The sequence below is a fragment of the Chlamydotis macqueenii genome, chromosome 7 (genome assembly GCF_036417535.1).
Source record: "Chlamydotis macqueenii isolate bChlMac1 chromosome 7, bChlMac1.mat, whole genome shotgun sequence".
NCBI lineage: Eukaryota > Metazoa > Chordata > Aves > Otidiformes > Otididae > Chlamydotis > Chlamydotis macqueenii.
In genome coordinates, this window is record NC_141562.1 from 3,135,627 (window position 1) to 3,153,200 (window position 17,574).

Below are 17,574 nucleotides of genomic sequence, written 5' to 3' on the forward strand. Positions count from 1 at the left end.
TGCTTAAGGCATTTAGGAGCATAACTGACACTGAAAGTCTGTGGGATTTACGCTCTTACATGCTTCTGGCACTTGATTAAAAAATCCAATTTCAGCAGATAGTACTCTGGACTGTTACTGAGACTTAAGTTCTGTTGATTCAGCTACGACGTGCTGTTGTGAACCTGCTGTTTCAGCTCTCTCTGAGATTCTCATCCTATGTTGGCCTATTTAGGCAGGCATTTTCAATGACCTGTGGGGATGTACCATGCAATGGAATGCTCATCTTTCCTTGCATCTTTCTTTTGAAGAGATCAGCTTTACATTGTACAGTTTCGTAAAGTGAACACTATGTCTCAGAATAGGTTTATGATGGGCATAGCACAGACCTGAGTTTTGACTGTGGCATCTGAATAAAGCTACAATTCAAAAACAATATTGCCTTTCTTCATGAAATTAAGATGCTTTGGTTCCTCTGTGAATATGAAGACTTTTATTTTCTTTTATAGAATCATTTTAATTGCAGATAACATTTTTTTTTTAATCTAAACATTTTTTGTGCTTTGAGTCTTATTACCATACTAAGAATGCTCTGTGGATTCATAGTCATACGGGGAATAAATCTCACTTGAGCATTAATGCAATAGTGAACATATAATGACATATAGAGTATTTCACCTCTGGGTTACTACCTTGAATTTGGCTCTGAGATTATTGACAGAACGTAATTATCATCTGATAGTTCTGTGTAGGTCTATGTGAAAACTGGTGATTCCAGCCTACGTTATTGTGTTGCAAAAAAAAAAAAAACCAACCCAAACCAACCAGCTTCCTGTGCTGCTCTTGAGATTATGCTTAAACTTGGATTAGAGATATATTAAGACACTTGTTTGCATGTTTCCTTCATCCACACTCCCTGGTCTTTCTCTGTGCATTTTAAACCCCAAGCCTTCAGCAGAAGGGTTCTTTCCCTCTGCAATGTTTGCACAGCATGTAGTGCAACAGCCACTCTTCCTATGTAATTTATGTAATAATCAGAGAAGCTGAACATGGGTCTTAGATTTGCAGACTTATTGTGCAAACTAACAATACTTTGGAGCATTGTTTCCATCACTGGATAGCAGTTTCGTCAGTCAGCAGATGATCAACATGCGTGTGATGTAATGCACATATCACGTCAGTTTTAGAAGAACTAGAGACTGTCATCTGTTTTACAGCATCAACCAAGAACTCCTTTGTGGAATAATTAACTGAATATAATGCAAATATTGGCTAAGAAACTCAAAAATGGAGGGAAAAAAACCAAACAAACAAACAAAAAGCAAGGGGAAACTGTCTATTCATGTACTTCCCTAATAGAAGTCTGTCATAGGAAACTGTTCCATCCAGCTATGACCCACATACATTACATGCTCATTTTCCTTTGTCCAGATCTTTCATGAAACAGAGACAGTATTTATGCCTAATTTCAGCATATTGAGATAAGAAGTAGGTTTTATTTGTTCTCAGAATAACAAGACATGTCATTACTTCACACAGATCCTAAGCATCAAGAAATTGTCTGAAGCCCTGCTGCATATGATGTTTGGTGCATACATATATGTGTCTTGCACTTTAAAGCAGAAGAGTTGCATATGCAAAGTTTTTGCAAGTGACTCAGAAGTCTAGCTTATTTTTCTTATTCACAAGCACGCAGTCTTAAATTGAAAGCATTTCTGTAAACATGAAGAGGAGATTAAATATTTGAGCCTCCGTGTTAATTGCAACTTTTGATTAAGCTTTTCCTTGAGGCTGGCACCTGCAAGATCAATTTTGTTTACATCTAGGGAAATGTAAAAGAGGGTATATAAAATGAGCCAGTAACATCAATGCCATTATTAGGAGAAGCCTGTGGGAACTGAGAGCATTAGCAAAGGGGAATTCTGGCATGTCTGGTTTTGTAGCTACTTTCTTAAATGAAGAAGACAGCAAACCAATCTCTCAACATTTAGATGAGTCACTGTGTCACTGTTATCCTTTTAAGAAAGGGAAATTGAAAGAATTCAGATGTAGAAGAACTAAATTCATTGATTCCTTCTTCAAAAAATACGAAAACTATGTTATTGAAGGACTTAGAAATTAACTTCATTTTCAAGTCAAGAGTTGCTATCAAATCACCAAGCTTCTCTGTTGTATATTGTCTTCCGTTTTATGGCTTTTGTGTGGCTGAGCATAAGTCAGTTTTTCCCCCAGTTTTCTTCACTGGCAAGGACAACAGAAGGCTGTTTGTATTTGTTTACATTCAAATTATAGATCATATAATGAAAGACATGCATCCAGGCACAAAGCTAATGCTTTAGTGTATGATCTGTACCATTGCACTCTATACACCTTGAATATCACATGCTGACACTGCTTTCAATTTTTTAAGTAAATACTTACTTTTATTTTATGTTGACAATTTCTTTCAGAGTCCATTTGGTCAGAGTTCTAATACTGCTTCAGATCTGCCTATAGATTATTGTTACTGATGTTACAACTTTCCTGATCAGAAACAGTTTGTTAGTTTTTTCTCACCAATTAACTTTTTTCAAAACTCAGAAAAGATAATTACGGTAATTACATGTAATAATTAGAAAGCTTTGTATATCGAAGCAAGAATTTTAAGATTAATAAATAGCTTGAACATGAGCCTGATCGTATGCTTAATTAATCACTAAACTGTGGAACCACTGCAATTCATATGCCTATCCAGCCTCTTTTATGGAAGTGATTTGAATCAATTGCTAATGAAATTGAGAAATTTAGAAGCAGCTTTATGAATTTCAAGTGACAGGCCTCATATTTAACTTGAGAAATGTGACAGTTAATGACAACATAAAAGTACTGTGAATTATTTGCCAGATCATGTGAGAATTACAGCATCAACTTCTTGAAATAGCTCATAGCTGACGAGTGTGAAAATAAACAGTCATAATGACATATTTAGAAATCTATGATGCTGCTTTAAACATAAGAGATTCTGCCTGAAATAAACCAATGACATAATCCTATGAGTATAACAATAATATTTCAAGTATTCTCCTACACAGACAAATTTACTCTTACTCTGTTAAAACTAATCCTTTAGAAATCATCATTATCTTTATTAAATCAATTACTTTAAACTGCCAAAGTAGTTTTATGGCTAATTCTTCTTTTTCTAATGTAATTAAATACTTGCTTTTACTCACTTACTTGAATTTAAATGATTCTGCTGTTGAATTTGTTTCCTTAACTTTGCACTTCCAGCCACACTTTAATTAATTAAAACTTCATCCAGATATAATGAGACAGTTATTGTGTGTTAATGAGATAACAGTGGAAAGGGCACTAATCAATAATTAATTTAATTAAGGTGTATATGAGACAATATTGCTATGTAATTAACCAAAAACCTCGTAAGTAACACATGCATATTTAAATTTTCATTAATAAGTTTGTTAGGGATTTTAGATCATACTGTTTTATGGATTTACATGAGATGTATAAAATTAAAGTGTTTGTCAAAGAGATTCTGAAATACACTTTAAATGTAGTCCTGAATCATTTTGACAGTCATGTAGCAAATTTAGGCAATTGAAGCCACACTAAGAATGAGAGTGTGTCTTCTTGGAGATGAGATTAAAATCTGCAGATTTCTTTTAACCTTTGAGAGGCAAATATGTTAAAAATTCTATGAGATTAAGTTACATTTGAGAAAACATACTCTATACTTGAAAAATGTGCCTTAGAAAAGATTATGAATAGTGTGGAAATATTTTTGCAATTCCACAGCTAATGCTGGATCATCCCACTAATATGCTGTTCAGGCACCCTTCTTATTAAGGACTGTGTTCTATTAATATTGATGATGTTATCTTATTTGCTCATTATGAATGATTTTTTTTCATGAGAATTTACCAATCAATCTGCTATTTAAAGGTGCTGATAATTTGATATATTTTCTAAACTTTTAAATTCCAAATGAATAATACTCTTCATATTTCCTGTATGTTCAAAATTCATTACAATTTGTGTTACTAATGATTATTTGACCTAATAGTGACTATTATTAGCAAGGTATTTAAAATCCGTTAAGTTTTATAATTAAAAAGATAATATCTTCCTTGGATATCCTAATCATATTCTAACTACCAGATGTTCAGCACAAAAGCTTGATTTTATGGAGAACTTCTTAAATTAGGGTACAAATCTGACTCTCAGACTCAGAGTCTCTAAGTTAAAACCTCATTATTATGTATTAACAACTGCTAATGAAGAGTTTTACAAGGTTAAGTAATTGTCATTAACAATAGTCCGACCATAGTTAGCAGATGGAAGAATGAGAGATTCATGATGATGAATGTCTTCTACAAAGTGCAGTCCTTATTTTGGATCCGTGTCTAATTTTTACATTGAGTTGATGTGCACGTTTTTCCTCTCTTTAAGTGAAGCACATTGATAGCTATTCTGTTGGTTTTGTTTATCAGAAGCATCTTGGGAGCATGCAGTCCTCCTCAGGCATAAATGAGAACTAATTTTTTTTCAGACTTTTTATGCCAAAAAGGCATAGTAGTAAGGAATCTAGTCAGCTGAAGATAGTGGTGCTTGGTTCAGGCTATGTGTCCTTTAAAGAAAGGTGGATGTGGAATGCCAGTGTTTCCTACTGAAGCAGATTACAGATGCAGTGCATCCTATCTGTTATTTCAGGGAGCGGGAGCATTTCTGGGTAGGAGTAGTCAGTACGTACTATAAGATGTCTCACATTTTTATTTCATTGCTTTTACAATTTCTGCAAAGTGTGTTAACTAGCAAGACTACTGCACAAGCAAAGATCTTGACAGTTGCTGAAATTTTCGGTGGGCTTTTTTTTTTCTTCTACTGTATTAAAATATCTCCAAATATAATTCTTTGTTTGTTGGGTTTTGTTTTTTGGTTTTTTTTCTTTTTTTTTTTTTTGGTAGTTAAAAACTACAGCCCAGTAAATATCTTGTTGACATTGCTTGTTACAGGCCTCAGGCTCGGTGTTCACCTCACAATAGAGACCTTGGGACTTGTGAGGACCTCTCTGGACTTATTTTGTCCCACCTAGAGAATTGTTTTAGCTTGTAGCAGCTTATCTAACAATTGGGTGATTATTTTTTCTGGTTGTTTTTTTTTTTTTTTTTTAATTTGGCCTAGCACAACACAGTTGCATTTTAATTCTTATTATTGTATATATTTTTGTAACTGATAGACAGCAATAGCAAGTAATTTTTCAATGTAGGATGAACCATCTCTGACCTTAGAATAAAATGCAGAAGGGAGAATCTTCACTTAAAAGGTTCATATTTACCAGGAGGCTGAGCATAGCAGGATAGCACAGGTATAGGCCTGGAATGGTGCCAGGGTTGTAACTCACCAGCTAGTTTTGTCAAAGGAATCCACCTTTGGGAGAATGCAACCAATTTTAGAGCTAATAAAGGGAAGAAAGAACTACATAATTGAGACTGTCTCTATATATAGTAAATCCAGATGTAATGTGAAGTTTCTAGCCAATGAAGAAAGAGGAAAGTGTGAAAATATTTTAGGGAAAAAAAACCACCTCCAATTCAATCTTAGAATGAGGAGGAAAAAATCATCAATATCTACATCGTGCCCCTCACAGCAAAGAGGAAAAAGAAACATGTACTTTCAACATCTTACTTCTATTGAAGAAGCTGATAAGAATAAAACGTTGCTGTAATTCACTCTGCTGACATAAATCCTCAACTTCAGGATCTGGAAGAGTAAATATGATAGCAGAGAAAGAGGTAGATACAGGGAACATGTATAATAATTTCAACTGTATTATTATTATTAAGTTTTATTCTGTAATACTATTCTTCCATTTTTCCTATCCTTTTCTGTGATAGTTAGACTTGAGCTAACAGTAATTCTTTAATTACATTGTTATTATTTTAATTACACTAACTATCAATCCCTGGCTTTATATGCAAAGTGAATAGTCTTTTTGCCCATAACAAGATTTTTGAGTTTAAAAACTGAAAAAAAAAAGGCTATATCAAACAGTGATAATATAAAAATTCTCCTGAATGTTCGTGATGTCTCCTACAAGATGGAATCTGGATGTCTCATGCCTCACGCAGAGTCTCCAAATTTCCATAAGGCTTCACGGCAACAGGAGTGGAAATAGATTTACACTTCCACTGACCTGAAACTAAATATTTTAGCTCAGTTCCATTATCTGCAATACTTCAATTTAGATCCCTTTGAGCTGAATCTAATGAGTATATTGTAAGTTTCATGGGGTTTTTTGTTGGTTTTGTTTGTTTGTTTGTTTGTTTTTCATTTTGGATCATAAACACTTGCAGGGCTTTTGATTAAAAGGGTCATATTTCAACAGAAAATTACATTTCAGTAAATTTTTTTTTTTTGCTTATTTTAAAAAAAATTGTCAGAAAATACACCAGTCACTTCTCCTAACAGTATAACTTTCTTATTTAAAACTAAACCATGCTACAGCTAACACATATGAGTCTATATCAAATGAGCCAAAATAGTTTTTAAAGAGGTATTTGGAGATAACGTAAGAATTAGTTCAATCCTGCTTTGTGAGGAAAGCATGCCACAGCATGTTCAATTTACAGTATCAAATTAGAGTAAAATGATTTTTAAAAATCATTTTTATCTATGCAGAATAAAGGTGGTGTTTATTTTCATGTCTTATGGATCATGTCTTTTGTCTCGGGAAGAACTGCAAACATATGGTAAGAAATAAAAAAACTGACATCATAGGAGTTTAAGAAGAAATTTTAATTTTAATGATACCTGTTTGGTATTATGAAATAAGTGCATGCCACTGTTGTGGCATTTATTGTACAGGTAAGGCACTTTTTTAGCTGACTTCAGGTTTCTCCTGTAAGAAGGGAGAGTTTTCTAAAGTTAATTTACCTCTTTCTGAAATAGATTTTTAAGATGTAGGGAGAATTAATTGTCCTCAGTGGCTCTCTTTATATCTCAGTTTTGGAGAGAGACTTGACAACTCCAACAGTTGCTGGCTAATTTTAAATGGCCTATATTAGGTGAGATGAATATTTACCTATATTGGTTGCATATTCAGTATGTGATTGGAAGTAATTTAAGTCAACAATAGCTGGGTTTGGTTTTTTTTCTTTTAAAAAAACCACAACATAGTTCATGTTGATGCAATAGCTTGAACAATAGTTTTAAAAACTACTCACCTTACTTCTCTGGCCAACTGCTGTGAATCAGCACACCCAATAATGATATAACTTTTTTTTTTTTTTTAACGTGTGGCAATGCAGTTTTTTAGATTGGAGTCGTAAGGCAATATTCTATATAAGCATTGATTAATAAATATTATAACATTTCAAAGGGATACTATTTACATAGAGATGTCATATAGCCACGTGCTTATACTGTGAAAGAATGTATAGGCCTTCATTTTTTACACCTAGTAAAATGAAAGATTGCAAGCTTTCTATTTAAAAACAATAATTATGCATTATTTATACAATGTAGCTTATTTTTTAAAAGCATTTGAGCAATTTCTCCCCCAACTTCACTGTCAAATCACAGGTTTCAAACACTGGTCAGTACTTCTCCAGGAAGCTGTTAATCCAGTACTAGATAAGACTAATTTCTAAATACATTTTCAGACTCTCGGATTCCTATGCAGCTTCTAAGTTCAAATATACTAGTCCTGTCTTGGCATCTGAACCTGTTATTTAAACTGACAATACCGGAAATAGTAGTGTTGTGGAGATTGTAACTTCTCAACTGAAACTGAAGAACTGACCCAGGGAGCTGCACCTGGCTGGTTTTCTGACCTCTGAGCTCAGGTCAGCTCCTGTAAAGCCCGGGTGTGATCTCACAGCATGAGACCATGAAGATTCCATCCAAAACAGAAAGCTTTCTCCTGCTGAGCAACTGAGCCCCCAGCCACAGCCATCTTCTGGCAAATGCAGAGACTCTAGTAAGCTCTCAGCTTGGGGCGGGGGGCAGGGGGTAGTCTTCCCAGGGAATTGCACTCCCAACTTGAAGAGTCCCAGTAGCGTAGAGCCAGGGTTGTCCTCGATATCAAATACTTGCTGTATTTTTAGACTGTAGGTCTCCTACTCAGCTCTATTAAACTTGTCTATTTTCAGGTCTGCATTTAGTTGTAACTGCAACTGGTTTACATACAGGTTGATTTTCCACTTGAAATACAGAGTTTCCCTTGCAATGTGTCTCTACGTGCTACAAATACTGCCTTGGTATGGAGGGAAAAAAAAAAAAAAAAAAGAAATGTTCTGATTACTACAGAGACAGAAAGCTTTGAACACACTTTCTCTACAATGCCTCTCAGTGAGAGAGGGAACTCAGGTGTTAGCTGAAATTCATCTAATAGTAATTTCAAAACTTTACCTGAGCTGAATACTTACCATGCATGTCACCTTCTCAAAATCACATTTAGCACAGCAAAAAGGATGCATATGTGTGACTTCATTACTCCAGGAAGGCTAACACAGTCAGAGAGAGCTGGGCAGTTCCTTTCAGAAGCAGAAGTATGGCAGATAGAGGGAAGCTACCTCCTTGCAGAATCTCAAAATGCGTGGTATTGTTCAGCTCATTTCGGTACCCATGGGTTAGCATTCTTTAACCACTGAGCATAGAGGCTTGTTCCATTCTGTTCTTGTGACTTCTTCCACCAGCACACTTAAGTCTCCGATTTTGGAGCCCTTGGCTGTTAACAGCCTGTCAGTTGTGGAAAAAAAAAAAAAGAAAACAAAAAAAAACACTAAAAAAACCCACGAATGAACAACAAAGTGCAGAGGTCTCATTTCCTCTGTCACAAACTTAATGGAACCCACAAACCCATTATTTTTTGCAAAACACAAGTTTATCCATAGTTGAAACCTCACTAATAGTAGTATCTCAAGAACCACATTTAAAAAAAAAAAAAAATTGTTCCTCTTTTGCTAGGGAAATAACCCCCACAGGTTGTAATGCTAAATTCCTTGAAGTAGATATAAGGGAATTGTGTTGGCCTCAGTTGAATGTAAAACAATAACATTATCTGCCAGACAGAACAATTTATTTTATAACTGTAAAAATAGAACCAAAGAAAAGTCTCTCCCCCACCACCCTGGTAATAATACAAAATATGTAATATGTCATGTATTTTTTCCCCCTATGTGTTTTGCTGTAGATCTCAGGGTTTTGTGCAGACTCTTTACCTTGGGATCTAGTGTTGGGATAATATCTGTGGAGAGGCAAACATTTTTTCATTCTTTCATTGCTCATGCTAGGCATGAAAACCTACTGCTAGCATAACTTTGTTTCCATACCACAGTAAACTAAATTTATTCTCTGAGATAAAACAAGGCAGGAAATCTAGGGCAGCTTATTTTCATGCCTTGTAGCAACTGGAGTGACATACTGCTCTTGTTGACCCATGTCAGAAAAGACAGGCTTTTGTACCAGTCTTAAGATCTGTTTGTATTTACTTGTTCCTCTTGAAGCTCATAGGTTATAACTCAAATGCTATAAAAATAGTGACTAGTAGATGGTGTTTCTTATTCTTGCTGCCAAAGCAGCGTCCCTGTTCATTTGCCTTCTTCAGGGTTTGATGTTCCACTTAAAGCTTTATTTCTAAACTTGTCCTCCTTCTGCTTCTCATGCCAGGAAGAGACTCCTCTTTAAACTGTCATGCAGAAATGTGGAAAAAAATGCTTAAGGGGGATGAAAACATTTCAAATTGTTCTCATAATGCCACAAATTCTATTAATTTAGTCTCTTTATATGATAAATGTTTTCTGGTAATGAACTATAATTTACTAGGTCATACATAGACCCTCATAAAAGCTTGCTAAAGTTAACTTTTTAAATGCTCATTGACAAAATACAAAAGGGCCTTCCCAGTCAAGCCAGTCCATTTTGTTAATCCAAATGGACAAATGACTTTTGTAGCTCTAGCACATGAGAGCGTGATGTGACTAGGTCTGTCCAGACTCCTCATTTTAAAGTCCCAGTGCATAATATATCCTGGACAGTTCTGACAAGACAGGCATATTTCCCTGCCTGATGCCAAAGCAATATGTCTTAACTGCTCTCTTATGATGCTGTTTATAGGTAGTAGTACCAAATATAAATTACTGCCCAGGAACAATTTAACTATAAGGGCTATAGGGAAAAAAAGAACAAAAATATTCTTAAATTCTCTTACTTTTCATGCCTAAGGAGGGTGACATGACGTTAGTCCAATTTTCTGGGTACAAAAGTAAATTAAATCAATGCTTGAAGCTTTCTTTGAATATGCCTCAAATTCAGTTCATCCACCATTATTGAAAAGTATCACATTTAAGTCTTAATAATTCTTTACACTAGAGTGCTATTAATGTCATCATTATTATTATACTTCCCTATCTTCAATATATTATAGCTGTTAGAATTCAAGTACAAAAATCAATGGGAAATTTGCATTTGATATAAAATATTCCACTCTATCACAATTAATTTCCTTCCCTGAATTATGTTAATCATCCTCTTCCCCACCTGGGAAGAAACCCCTATTGCATTCTTGACTAGATTTAGATCTAAAGCTGGTTCCCTGAAGTGCAAATCTTTGATAAAAATTCCATAGTTACTCTTTCTTTTCTTCTGTCTTTTGTACACACAGCACAGTGAGAAATATTAAATGAAAGGTTTTGTTTGACCAACAATTTTTGAATACAGAAGACATCTGGTCTTCTTTTAAGTAAAAAACTCCTACTCCCTAGATCTTGCCCATGGGCAATTAAGCTGTACGTATGCAATTTCAAGATTAAAAGCAGCACTGAAAACCCACTCCTGATTGACTGCTCAACAATTTATGCACATCTAAAGAAATATCTTTGACATGCAGTTTTCTTTCAGTTATTCCTGGCTTGAGGAGAACCTCCCATTTGCAAAACTCCTAGAAACTTTTCTTTCTGACAAATTGTTTTAGATAAATATTGAGTTACTGTTTGAGGATTTACACTCACTGTCAGTGAAAAATGGAATGTTTGATTTATCATAAGGAAAATTCCTTTAATCTGTTGACAATCAACACCATACTAATCATTGCTGGCTTTTCCAAACTTTTCCCTGAATGTCAGAGTAACAGACTTTGCATCAGTTACCAGGATTTGCACTGTTTTATATGTCTTAGTTAGCTCTATTTTTTGCTTTCGCCTGTGAATTTTGCTTAAGGAATCCCTCTTTCCACCCTGTTCCTCACATCTGACTGATGCTGTGGTCATTTCAGTTTAAAACACACTTCCAAATTCACTGAAATCTTTATGGCCAACACTTTTTTCTCTCCTCCGATATTGCTCACACAGATTAATCTCGTGGTGCGTGGTCATGAACCCTGGCCAGTTTGGGACCTTGAAAGAGGTATATGTACCAAAACAAAGTGATCCATTGGAAAGAAACCATTCAGTGACAGGTCTGTAAGAATGGGCCTTTAGCCTAAAGGTTTAGGCTGGTTATATATCTGCCTCTTTGTCCATTTTTAACAGCTTATATTTATATTATTATAAGGTTACCACCACCAACAGAAAAGAATTATTAATGCTGACATCTTTTCAAGTTGGAAGTTTCTTCTGAATTGACAGCCAGGAAATGTACATTATCTAATTTTTTTTTTTTTTCCCCCACTGGCTTGCAGTTAGTATATGAAAACTTTCTGGTGTAATTTGTTATTTCCCCTTTGGAAACTGGATCTGGAGAAACTTTATAAAAGACTAGTGAAATGTCACCACCTCACTCGGAATTTGATTTGCAGTTTGACTGAGGTTGTGAAGGCGAAATCCAGGACAATGTGTCTCTTTGGATTGAAGCCAAAAGATATTTTTGCTTTTGTAAAACTACCATTTACAGAGAGTCACAGGTTCAGAGGCTAGTTAACACAGCAACTGTTTTGGCAAGGAAAATTCTGCCAGGTTCAAAGTGGCCCGGTGTTATAGTACATAAATAGGTCATTGATTACAGTGATTATGTAGTTTTGTTCACAACTGTGACCTCATTTAGTAATTTTTTTTCCTTAGCAAATGGCAGAAAACTGAAGAATAATTAATCTTCCTCTGAAATTCCTAGCAATTACATTTTTGAACAACGGAAATGATTGCTAGTAACCTACAGGGAGCAGATAGAAATTCCTATGTACTTAACCTATACTTATGTACTTAAAAGGCAATATATTAAACAAATAACAAAAAGGCATGGCATACTATTAAGTGGTTTTCCATGAGTAACCTTGCATGTGTCTGAAGTTCAGTGAAATAAGACTCTTCTGGTGGCACCTTGATACAGTTCAAACAAACACTGCTGGGCTGGGTAAATGATACTAGGACTGGGCGTTTCATCCTTGTTTGAATAAGTTTGCATAGAATGAAAAGAGTTTTTGGGACTCTGCTCTTCCTTGAGCAGAAGGCCCCTCAGCCTCACTTACACACAGTGCAATGGTGCTTGCCCAGAGCTCCACTAATTTGTGTTTGCAACATACCTAGCATGCTCTGAGTTATCCTTTGAGTGTTCAAATGGCAATAGACTATATTTAAGCAGTACTCAGCAAAGAGCATAAGAAATGTGTAAGATAAGCTGTGAAATATGAAAGTGATGGTTTGTTTCCAACTGTTTTGATAAGGAGATTCAACTTCAAAATACAGTAAAGGGCTGTGAACAAGAGAAAAGTAACTCCAAGCCACAGCATACCAGCAGCGCTAGTGCTGCCTTGTTCTTGTGCAATTCTGAATCATATTAAAAAAAAAGATTTTACTTGCTGAAACAGACTTTTCATAGACATGAAACTGGTTTGATAGTGAGGTTTAACAGTATAGAGCCAGATACATTGCATCTAGTCATGTGGTTGTGGCAGCTCAGAACTGGCTTCATAAACGTGCCCCCAGCAGCAGATCTGGTGAAGATGTTCATTAGAGTTGGATTTCAGTTGACTTCTTCCCCGTTTTGAAAGATATTCACTAGATGTATGACTGGAAAATTGCAGCAGTTAGAGCTTTTGCATTAAAGAATTTGAGACTTCAACTATATTTGCAATTCATGTTTCAAAGCATACAACTGCTGCTAACAAATGAGATGTGGCTTATTTTTACATATTCATGCTTTCAATCATCTTTTTACTTCTGAGTGGAAATGAGAGAGACCTGTGATTCTTTATTCCCAGGAGCATCAGAGTGGTTGTGAGAGAATGTGGTAATGCTGGGGGAGGTGACCAAAGATGTATTTTAATCCAAAAATAGGAGCATGAATCTGGAGAGAGCTGTGAACCACATTTTCATGTGTGATGGAAAAGCACCTCTAGAGATATCATATTCTGTTCCTGTTTCTTCTGTTGATACATAGTACACACAGCAAAGGGTGATGCCATTGCATTGGTGCTGGTATGTCACAGCATAGTAGTAATTTCTTAAGCAGGTGCAATGCAAATATTAATTAGCATGATGATGGGGAAGACACATTATTCTGGTCTAAAATCAGTGTTATCGGTCCCTTGTTTATGGCAGTAAGTTAATTCACAATAAGTTTCTATATATGTTCAATATATATGTGGAAAATTTCTCTCTGCTGCCCAAATGTTTAAAAAGAGCTAGTTAAGACCTCTATGCAGTTAAGGTTCATTATTTTTATAGGTTTTGAAACTGCAGAAGTTACAGAGAGCTGGAAGAATGCTCGTCATTACAAAGGGTGAAGAACATGAAAAGTACTGTCAGCCCCAACACTGATCTTGGGCTCAGTTTGGAATTACTATTGCTTTCATCTAAACCCAGAATGAAACTAGTTGGGCTTTGAGAGTCTTCTTCCCTTCTCATGACCTCATCATCCCACATTGGATAGTTGGCAAGTTGTTTCTTGAGTTTTCCGCTAGATTTTGTTGTGTACAATGCATCCATATATTAATTGTCTCAGATACTCAGGCAGCAAAATTTTGAAATGTGTCTCTGTTTCTGTACTATATACATGTGAACCAAACTCTGTGTGATAGATCATGCTCAATGCCTGTGCTTGATTGTCCAAGCAGCTGCTGTTTTCGAATTGCCAGTCTTATCTTGAAGAAACATGTCTTGTTCAGTTCAGAACCAGGTAGCTTATCTCACCTCTGAGACTGCACATCAACCTGAGGTCTGAAGTGAAATGACTTCAGTGCTATCAGATCAATTTGCTGTGAGCAGCCCACATCACAATGCTAGCACACATAATTCAGCTGGCTTTGGCAGTTGGCTCAGGAGAGAGCTAGGCCTACGTTTGCAGGAGTGCTGAATTATTTCTTCTCCCTGGAGACGGAGAGTCAGAAAAGATCCCTTCAGGTCAGGGCTGAGGACTCAAAAGGAAGCCAGCAATAAGGCAGCTAAATTTTACTTCAGTATGCTGGGCATTCAACACTTTTCAAGGCTGAAACAGTGAAGGTCGAGAGGTTAATCTTCTCAAGAACAGATGACCCTAAAAACTAATGTAACACATCCAAAGGGTGCATGTGGCTTCCTGATTATTCTACATAATAACTGCTTTCTCTTAAATTAGAGGACTTTCTTTTCTTGGCAAATAGCAGCACTTCTCCTGTGAGTATTCAGAGATGCGGTTGATCAGCTCAAAAGAGTTTTTTTTTTAATTTTCCTTTTCGCCCTTCACAAACTTATTTCATCATGAAGACATACTCGACTATTTTTGACATTTAGCATGCATGTGGCGATACAGGTAATATATTGTTTTCCTTTATTACTGACAATCAAGTTTTACTTTCCTTTCTGTAGCAATAAAAAGTAACTTTAACAGTACATCTGCCAAAATATTTACCTCCTAGGCCACCAAACTTGCTTAGTGTTTTAATTTTTATTTTATCAATGAGGAAAGCAGATGACAGTAGGACAGTATATTATGCATCTCACAAATTACAATAAAACAAAATTTCAATTTGTAGCACATCTTGGGAACTCTCCTTAAATGTGTGTGAGGAATGTCAGATTGGTGGTGATCTTAATGCTTACAGTACCGACATACCTCACTGCTATGTTTCTTTACGGTAAACATTGGTGTTGGTGCAGCGCTTTTCAATGCCTACTTTTATTTGAATCAGTTTGGTAGGTATTGACAGTTGTCACGTGGATTGTGGTCATTTTTTTGTTGTTGTTTTTAACCCCAGGTGCTGTAAGTTGCTCTCAGACCATAAATAGGCACATAAAACAGCCCTCAAAATTGCTAGCAATTATCACTATGTTAGTCAAGCTCTGCAGAGAGACTAAGGACTAAAAGGGTTCAGAGACGCTCAGCTTTTTTCTGTCTCCCTTCTTTTTTTTGCAGGTAAGCCTGAAAAGGCTGGTGAAGGGGAACTTGTTTGGTAGGTTAGCTAAAACTCGTTTACTAACACCATCATCTCTACCCCCTGCTGTGAACAATACAAGAACCACTATTTGCACTGGGGCATACTTAGTATTTTTCTGCAGCTTTAAATGTAATTAACATATGGGGTATGTCTACATGTGACGGAGGAGGAAGGATAAAAAAAAAAAAAATCATAGATTTTTTCAGACGCCAGAGAGATGTTGTGTGAAGGAAGCATTATAGATGAGAGATGGTGAGAATTATATAGCTAAGCCCCCCCACACCCCTTCTGCCCCTGCTCTTGTTATCAGCTCTGAGGCACAGAATATCTATTCTTCTTTCACTTACCCACATTCTCTCTGACACCTTTCACTTACCCACATACATTGTGTTCCCCATGGAGTTTTTCATCTTGTTGTAAAAATGACACTTTCAGGGATATGACTGTAGAGGCTGAAATGTTGATTACCTAGCATTAATCTTTTCTGGAGATACCAGTCTCTAAAGATGCTAAGTCCTCTGGTGTGCGTATAATATACACAGAGAGGGACAGACTGATAGGGTGCGTGGGACAGGGGAGAAAGAAACAGTACATATTTACTCTTGGCCATTTTGGCATTGATTTATCCTTTTGTGGTCACATTTAAAAAATATTGTTGACTTCCCATTCCAGTTAATTAATTAAAGGAGTCCTCCTCATTTGGTGGTACTCTCCACTGGTTTCATTAATATGTAATGAAATTTCCCCTTGTGCCTTTATTGTCAATGTTTGAAAGCACATCTGCAGAGAAGGCTTTATACCATCAGTCTGGAATCCCACTTCCCTCTCAGCTGCTCTTCTCCATATTGATGGCATACAGGATAAACAGAACAAGTTAATTTGTAATCTTAGATAGAAAATGATAGCTGCACTGTTTCTGTCATTGAGCACTCTGCCAGTTTAAACAGCTGATTAGTCAGCTTCTGTGGAATCGATCTGAATCAGTTCCACCTGCATGCACCCACCAGGAGCCACTTTATTGTAAATCAATCATTCTGAAAACATCTCACAAAGGGGCCAGTCCTCACTAACAAGCCATCAATTTAAACTGTCTGTCTGGAGCACTCTAGAAATTAGAAGTGCAACAAACATTTATTCTAAAATTATGGAGAAATTTTTTTTTTTTTTTAAACCACAGCCTGTAAGTATTTGGTGTTGGTGGTTGGGTTTTTTAAATGTTACTTTTTAAGAAAAATTATTATTCATATGCATCAGGCCACTTTTCAGACGTCCCAAAAGTGCGAATGCAGGTGAAAAAACGATAGGTTGAGAATTTTAACAACAATGGATGGAATGGATGGCCTTTATTACTAGAAGGCAACATTAACAGTAACTCAGAGACTTTATATCCTGCCCTTGTGCCCCTTGGGTGTTAAGATTGATCCCCAGAGTCAGAGAAGTTCTCCTTATTCTTTGACATGATGAATTGCTAAATTTTGCCTGTGCAGAGAGTGGGTCTTCCAGCTGGCAGTGGTTGGAGAAGCTGCCCCAGGGGGGATACACAGATATATGGCTTGGTCTCCAAACTCTTCCTTTAAGACACTTCACACTACCCTAAATAAAAGAGAGGGGAGAAGGTATATTCTACCTTTTTTTTTTTTTTTTTATTGGCCTGTCTGGGCATTTCACTTATGTCAACAAAAAAAGCTGTGAGAATCATGCTTTGAGGTTGAGTGCATTGTTTAGAATCTCTGGAGTCTTATTCAGCTTGAGAAAAAAAATATGGCAGCACTTCTTTTGCAAGATGTAGTTCAAAATACTGCATATGACATTATGCTCTGTAATTACATGTTGCCACCTGATTGCACTGTCAACACTGTGTCTCAACACGAGGTAATTGCTTAGTTACTAGTTTTAATGCAAAGCCTCTCAGAGACTTGCATATTAAACAAGTGTCCCACTCTTGGAAATATAATAAAAATATAAGTTAAGTGAGACCTAATGTGATTGTGTGGGAACTAATTTTACAATCAGATGATGGTGGGCCTGAGCTGTTTCTGATTAACCTCAGCTGAAATCCTTTAATTTATCGTATCATTTATTGCAGGATATTTTAGTGAAATATCTCTTATCAAATAGTGTAGGGTATTCACAGCAAATGTGGAGCTTCAGCTTCTCGCTCTTGCAGGGTTTGAATGTGAGGAGGTTTCATACATTTAACAGGACTGCACGTCTTTCTGTCTTCTGGCCCATACGTGTGACTTCTGCAG